Genomic DNA, 8,936 nt, shown 5'->3' with positions numbered 1-8,936 from the left:
GTTAGCTGATGCTAGTTTAATAGGGCCTACAAAATCAATGCCCCACTTTTGAAATGGCTCTAAAGGCAACACTGGATGATCCTACATCCTATCTCTTGGTTGATGTTGACCTTCCTGTATATAGGTAACACATTCCCTTGCATACTATAATAAACATCTTTGAGTATAGTTGGCCACCATAAGCTTGTGTGAAGGATCCTCTTTTTTATAATTTCACTCAAGAAGTGTCCTCATGATAGTCTTACATGTGCTTTGTAGAGTACAATTCCTCGCCTATAAAGTACTCCCATGATGGCTTTAGTGTCTACTTTGCAATGCCAACCTTCCCCATTGATCTCTAAACAACTCTATATTATTAGTCCATCAAGCAAAAAGTTGAGTATTTGATCACATTATGAATTAGAGGTGTAGACTTGAACATTGAACAATTCTCCATTAGGAAATTGATCATTTACCCCTTGCTCAGGTCTGTTGATTTAATTCTACTCAGAAAATCAGTCATAGTATGATTTTTTCTTGGTGTATGCACTATTTTATAATCAAACTCTTGCAACAAGAGCATCCACCTTGTTAAGCTTCCCGTCAACTATGGCTTATTAACAAGATACAATAAAGCTTGATGATCCACATGGAAAATAATTTGATTTCCTAGCAAATAATGTCTAAACTCATGTAATGCAAATATCATTCCAAGAGCTTCTCTCTTAGTCACACAATATAGTTCTTTTTAGCATGTAAGTTTTCAACTTGCATAGTAGACAGGTCTAAACCAACCTATAACTTTACCTTACATTAAGACTACACCCATTGCAATGTCAAAGGCATCACAAATACATGAAATGGGATGTTCCACTACAAAGGTTGCAAAATTGGTGCCACTACAAGCATATTCTATAGTATAGTAAAAGATTTGTCATGATCATGCCTCCACACAAACGGAACTCCCTTCTTAGTAAGCAAAGTGAGCAGAGCACAAATATGAGCCAAATACCGAAGATACATGCTATACCACTTCACCTGCCCCACAAAGTGTGTCACCTCTTGAACTATGGTAGGTACTGTTGCCTTTTGAACCACTTGAATTTTCCTTGGATCTATAGCCATACCTTCATGTGAAATAATATATCTCAAAAGAACCCCTCTTCTAGCATCAAAAACTGATTTAAATGGGTTAGAAGGCATCCCAAATTGATGGCATCTTTCAAAGCATAGTCTAAGATGTTGAAGGTGATCTATGGTCTTACCAAATACACAAAAAGCATAAATGAAAACTCTCCTAAAAGTAGTAAGATATGGATCAAATGTTTAGTGTGCTGCCTCTTGAAAATCTAGTGGTTCATTTTTAAATCCAAAATTCATAACAATATTCACAAATGCTCCCCATTTAGTTATGAAAGCAGTTTTGTCTATGTCAATTGGATGCATTCGAATTTGATTGTATCCTGAAAAACCATGCAAAAAGCTCTAAATTTCACAATCTGCTACATCATCCAACAAAGGATCCATGAATGGAAGGGGGAATGGATCGGTGATAGTTGTTGCATTCAATTTTCTATAGTTTGCACAAAATCTTATCTTGCCATTCTTCTTTGGTATCACCACTATGGGTGACAACCACATGACTTCATTCACAAGCTTTATAAAGCCAAATCTGAGCAATTTATCAATCTCTTCCTTTACGTGTGTAGCATAATTTGGATTCATACGATATCTTTTTTGCATTATAAGTTTACCATCTACCTTCAAATTGATCCTGTGTTGACACACCCTTGGATCAAATCCCTTTATATCAATCAGTATACTCCCATGCTAAAATATCATGGAATCTTTACATAATTGAAGCAACTACTTCTTGAAGTCTTTCTTAACAAAAATACTCATCTTGATTGGTTTATAATTTGAATCAACATCCAAATACACTTCATGAACATCATCTTCCACACTCTTACTGACTTACTCATAGTGTGCTCATACTTCGAATAAGCATCCATAATACCTTGCTGATTGGCTCTATCAAGAGCATCCTCTATCTCTGATGAAGCATTTTCTTGCTCTTTGCAAGTCTCTACATTAAGTCCTTGAATTCCCTTAGGAAAATTTTTGCTTTCTCCATCCATTTTAGTAGTCTGCTACATCATGTCACCATTTTCCTGTATCAAATTCGTGTTTTCCTGCATCAGTGAGCCTATTGTCTACAATGGTAAGCATTTTCCTATGCAAAGTGAGATAAACCTTTTGATTGTAGTGATACATTTGCTTCTTGTAGTGGTATTGCTATAAAATTTGTATTTAGATAGGATTTTCTCCACATCCACCTAAAACAATGGCACAATAGTAGGATTAGCTTTTAGAAAGAGTTCTTCTTCATCATCTTCAATCTTGGATATAACATTTATTGTTTGACCAATTAATGGATGGTATTGAGGCTGCAGCACTACTTGATTAGCTGTAGATAGTTTTATCTCCTTACCACCATGACGAATAATGATTGTGTATGCACCCCAATCTTGTTTTAACTTGGATAATCTAAACCAAGGCCTTCCCAATAACATGTTATATGAACCCCCCTAATCCTTCCATGTGCAAAACAACAAAGCTTACCTTAACTTTAACCTTGCAACTCGAATGAGTTAATTCTTCAAGATCCCCAAAGGTTGAAGTCTGCACTGATCAACCATCTTAACTTGAAATGAAGTTGGGAAAAGCCCTTATAATTTGTGTGTAAGATACAACTCTTTATGTATAATGTTGACTCTCGAGCCACATCTAATAATACATCATCAAATTTCATACCTAAGTACTCAACTTGAATGGTGGAAACTTTGTAATCTACCACCTTTGCTTGTGTAGGGATATCAAGTTGAGAATATAAAATATTCTTCTGTTCCTCCACATGCTACTGCCATACCTTTCCTTGATTCAACATAATCTTCTCTAGGAGTTTCTTCTTAAATCCTAGAATTAGGTCAAGGATTTGTTCCAAAGTGAACCATAAAGAGGATCTAGCTAAGGTCGCAAATAACTCATGTGAACCTTGAGAGTAATCATCCTAATTTAAAATTTGTTGCTGGCCACTATCTTGAGGTCTTCTAAGTGGCAATTGCTATTGTTTTTTTGCTCGTTGGGGTTGACACTCTTGTACTTAATATAGCAATTTTGCAAAGCTAAGTTGTTTGGACTCTTTCTTCTTTTACAACATCTGAATTTCTTTAGAGGATGCTTCCCTAGACTTCTCCTGCTCCTACCAACTATCTTGTGATTAGCTTTAGCTCTAGTTATAGCTAAAACTGTTGTCTCTTCTGAATAATCCTCCACAATAATATGATTTGAATAATCACAGCTTACCAACGACTCAAACCCATGTTGGTTGTTGTTTAAAACACCTTTACTTGGCACATCGTTCTAAAAAACTTCCATGCTTTTTTGCTCCAGCTATTGGCCTATTGCTTGGCCCTGCGTGACCTCTATAGGTATTTTGACTAAGACCATTGTTGTAGGTGCCAGTGGTTGCTATCCATGGGGTAGTCCTTTTGGTTGCATTTCTTACTGCTCTCCCATATCTCATAGTTAGGTCCTGACATATGTCCTTGTCTGCCGCCATAGTAGTAGCAAGGCCCTTGTTGCCTTTGCTGGGCATTATTCCACTGCCTTGACTGCTCATTGTCTCGTTGCTTAGGTGGTTGATCCCTCCTTTCAAAATCTCTAAATCTAGGATGTTGTACCATCTTAGGTGCAATTTGATTTACCGGTGTTGTCGGCTTTGTTGGTTGCGGTCTTGCATTCTACACCATTGGATTGTATCAACACTCATTGGCCTCATGGCCTATCTTTTGACATATGTTGCATGAATTCACATTCCTAGGAGTGTTAATAACTCTCATGTCCAACAAATGTTTCTTAAATTTCTTTTCTAACCTTTTTTCTAATGCTATATTTTCTTTCGATTATTTTCCCTTCTTCTTATCCTTAGAAGCTTCTTTACCTTTTTTAGACTTTTTCTTTCGACGTCTTTGTCACCTTTTCTCTCTCATCCTCCAAGTCACTTGACTTTGTATTTGAATCTAAACTTGATGAGGTATCCTCATCATTACTACTATTGTCAGAATTTGAATCTTCCAAATCAGAATCAAACATATCTCTTCTCAACTCTTCGGGTAGCCTCCTCAACCAACACATCAATTGTAGCATTTGCTTGCGATTCCACATTGGTTATTACACTCGCAATAGTTTAAGCTAATCCTTTGACAAAATAAGAACTTTGTAGATCCAAAGATGGCCTATCTACATCATCTAATCTTCTTACAAGATTTTTAAACTTTTGTGCATAGTCCTACAAGAGCATTCATCTCTACTTCATCTGTTTCAACTTCTTCAAGTCATCTGTAGTAGTTTTATGCTTCCTAAATCTACTACAAAAAGAATCTTTAAGTGCATTGTATGTAGTAAAATAAGTAGCATCATAATTACTATACCAATCCATGGGCTTTCCTTTGAAAGTTGCTGCCTCTTAACATAATCCATGTACATAGTATTAAAGCCGCTTGAAATCCATCATGTCTCAAATTGAGCCACATGGCAATCTGGTCTTCTCCCTTCCTACTAGAAAATTTTGATTGTCCTCCCTAGTACTATATGCTGTGATATTTCAAATGCATGCTTAGGAGGAATATCTTGATTTCCTGGTAACAATATTGTCTCCTCATCATTTAATAAACTTGGTATACTTGACGGTGTTGGAGGAGTTGTAAGAGATACCATGGATGTTGCATAGGATTGGGATATTATTGTGGTACCTGAGATACATGCATCTCCATAACTATCCTTGTAGTTTGAAAATTGTTCTTCATCCAATGTGTTGAATCCTCCCCCTACTCCACTATCATTATTCACTTTCCCCTGCTGCTATTCCTTTGCCTAGACTTCTCTTAGTTTCTTGGATTTGCTCTTGGTCACAATGACATTTGATTGATATGGGTAATTCTCTTACATATAACCCACAAGACAAGAATAAGGCCGTAGATTGCATCATGTCGCTTCAAGGAGTTGGTTTTATTGCTTCAAGTCTGTGCATAAATTTTGGACTTCTGTTTTTGGTCAAGCTTTAGAACCAAAAATGCAACACAACAAAGGCAAGATTGTACCATCTTTCTTTTGAAAGTATATTACTGCTTCATACAAAAACTTCAAATTTCCACCATCAACCCCTTGTCATTTTTACTAGTGTTTAAACACAAAAATGCAGAAAAGTAGTGGTAGGATAAGGAAAAGAATAATAGGATCTACACATAGAAAACCTTTCATATTGCATATAAGAAATTAGGTCTCCTTCCACAAAACATGGTCATTTTTTGACTGTTGAGCTTGGGAAAAAGATATAACAATGAGAATATTAGCCACTTTGAAAATGCCACTCATCAGAATAAAGTAAACCTCTCTTGGTTCATCAACAACTAACGAAAGCCAAAACCCATTACTCCAATAATAAAAACTTCAATTATGAAGTTGAATACCTTCCAGTTCAAGCATATCAATCCAAGTAATATGAGAGAGCTTATTTCCAAATACCAATTAGTTTGGTAGCAAAAGATGTGCAGTAATGGACCCTTTGAATTTCCCCAAAATCTAACTTTCAATATGAATAATTTAGTACCAAACATTTTTGCATGATTGTTTGTGTATGGATGAACCAATATTTTAGTATGGTTTGCTACTCTTCAATAAATATTTGCAATAAAGCTAATTCGTGTGCTGGTGCATGGTAATGAATGTTGAAAACATTGAGAACACCATGTGATTTTAGGAAGTAAACCTATTTTATAGCCAAAAATCTTATAGTTTTCTTATGTCTCTTAGTTTTCCATGAAAACTCCATTACCATTGACATGAAACTATAAGCCAAAAATTTTGGCTACAGGCCTATGAACTTTTCTAATTAGGCTTCCAGCATGTCTACTTCAAAAAATTTGAAACGAAAAGGTGTCCACCTTGATGAATGTAGTTCAATTGTTAAACAACTTCTCTTTGACTAATGTAAGTCTTAGTGCAATAAAGACATGGTTGCTTTAAGTTGTTCCATGATAGGTAGTCTACTCCTATCATTCATCTAACTTTCTATGATGCCTTGTTGGACAAAATATCTCGTAAGAAATGCTTTAAGGAGTTCTTTTTTCTTATTTGAGAACCTCTACCTTTAAATACATTCAAGGAAGTTACTTTTGGTTGGAGATCTTTACCTTCACTCAAAACAATGGTGTATAAACCTAGGGCTACCTTCACCACTTCTTTTGATTCTTGTAATTGTTATAACTATCATTGTGAATTTTATTCTATGGATTATGACCATGTTAGCACTACTTGTATCAAACTTGTATATGAGGAAACAATTAGCCAAAGGCTTGAATCATATTCCTTCAAAGCCTTTCAATCATGTTAAGGCAAAAATTACTATCATGTGTGGCTTGAGGGACTTTCTTGAAATCCTTAAGCTTGAGGAACTTAATTATTTAGATGGTTTTTAATCTTTCCTTGATAACAAGTTAAAAGGATTCCCCGGTTGTGAGATGGTTTTCTATGATGAAAGTTATGCTTCTTAATGACTTCTACATTGCTGGGATTGACAAAGTTGCTAATAACCCTTCTTTCTTTTGTAAGAAATTGATACTCTTGCTAGCAAGTTAATGGTTTAATTCTCTTGATTTTTTGCATACTGAGATAGATTTGGATACTCTTATCGATAACATTCAACAATTTGGGAAGTTTGAGATCCCTTCCCATTCCACCTTGAGTCTACCATTTCTTATGGGCATATTCAAAGCCCATAAAAATGACTTTCATTAGCTTATTAATGCTACTAACTCTATCTACACTGATTATACACTCACTGTAGCGGGCATTCTTGAAGCTTGTAGAGAATTCATGATGGAACTAGCTGGGAAACCCAATGACCAAGTTTTTCTTATTACTAGCTTGAATATCTAATCTTTTTGGATTGTGAACTCGACTCAAGAAGCCTTTATCAATTTACCACATTCCATTTTTAGCAATTGCTCTGTTGACATCACTAAATGTTATGAGAACATTCCCCATCATGGGGATTTTGCTCTAACTGAGGTAATTGGACAGATCCTTTCTTGGGCCTTTAAATACTATAAGGCTTTAGTTTTAAACCTCAATAAAGACTCGAAGATAGTAAGCTAGCTCTCTAAACAAATGTCTAACCATATTACATTCTCATTGGATGAATGCATCAAACTTAACTCTTGGATCATTGATAATACATACGTCATGCTTTTAGGCAACGTAAAGAGACAATGTTGTGGTATTCCCATGGCATTTAATTGCTCCTCTTTGTGGTGTAACCTTTACCTTTGCTTCTTTGAATACAAATTGTACAAGAATCTTGCCCATTTTGAAAGGTTTGATATCCTAAAACATTTCTCACATACCTTTTGATTTTATGACGATCTTCTTTTGGTAAATGTACCAAATCCATCTATCTTCTTAAACCAAGATTCTTCATCTATCTTCTCAATCTACACTAGGGTCCCACTCCAATTTGATCTAATAGATAACATGTTCTACTTTTTTAATACTAGATACTTTGTTTCAGTTCATATGAGCTTTCTTAATTTGTTGATCTTTTGCCCACCTAATGCTTTAAGCATTACAACTTTTGATAAGAAGAGGAAACTTCCTTTCCATTGTATCAAGTATATTCATAGAAGTGGTAATAGGCCCTCAGATTAGTCCCACAAGGTGATTCTATCTCAAGTTGGACCAATCTTGTATTCAAATAATTTTGCACTTGAAGCACACACTTAGCTTCGTTATCTAGTGCAAGGTTTTACTAACAATGGCTTCAAAAAAGTATGTCTTTGGAGGCTTATATGCAAATACCTCCAAATTGATGCACCTATGTTAAAGTTAGATATGTTCTAGCTCAAATCTATTGTCAACACTTAAAATAGGTAGGTACCTTGGACCACTACTATGACAGGTGGTGGTTCTTTGGTATACCACCACTTGCCCAAATGGTACAAGATGTTGGCGGGACACATTTTCAGTGAAGATGGTATGTTGTAGCTTTATAATACACTCTTACCATTTCAATCGATCCATATTTCATCTTTTTGGTTACCTCCTCATCTATTACATTTGTGTACTTATTGTTATCTTGCAATATTTATTGGTTGTTTTTTCTTATTATTAATCTACTCTTTCTTAGTTTGGTTGTATTTTATTGACTTGTATTGTTTGGATTTGATTTTCCTATCCCTCCTATTTGATTATTATCAATTTTACCTTGTCCTATCTTAAGGAACAATTTAACTTATTGATTGCATTTGTTGTAATCTTTGCAAGCTTAATTTTGGCTTTCTACTTTTCTTCTCATTGGTACCCTTACAACTGTAATGTGGCTTATTTACCTAGCCTCACCTTGGATGCCTTTTAGATATCCTTTCCTAGTGTAAAGGCACCTTTAGGCTTTAGGGTTTGTATCCCTTTCCTTTTTAACAACCCCCTTCTCTAACCGGTCACCTTTTTCTTTTTGCATCTCCTCACATGATGCGGGTTCATTCCCTCTTCATTCTCCCGGCCCACTTTGGAGTGGCTCTGATTTTGCGCCATGTTGCTGTTGTGGCTGACAACCCAGTGGCTAAAAGGTGGAGTAATGGAATGATCTCTTTGGTCGTCTTTCGTCATTTTTGCCTTCAAAGTTATGGCTTGTTGTGCATAGGATCTTGGTGCCAATTCGCTACAACCTGTTGCTAATCTGTTTTTCCTTTTTCTTGTTGGTAATCTGGTTTTTACTCTTTTGGTGAATATGAGTATTCTTGTTCAGTTGAATTGCTGCCCGTTGCAATTTTGGTCTAGCTCTTTCCTATTAGTAATCTGGTTTTTACTCTTTTTAATGATTATATGTATTCTTGTTCTAT

The sequence above is a fragment of the Lygodium microphyllum genome, chromosome 14 (assembly GCF_053477565.2).
Source record: "Lygodium microphyllum isolate KBCC chromosome 14, Lygodium_microphyllum_v1.1.10, whole genome shotgun sequence".
NCBI lineage: Eukaryota > Viridiplantae > Streptophyta > Polypodiopsida > Schizaeales > Lygodiaceae > Lygodium > Lygodium microphyllum.
The sequence above is the reverse complement of the archived record's forward strand: the minus strand, read 5'-3'. Positions refer to the sequence as shown.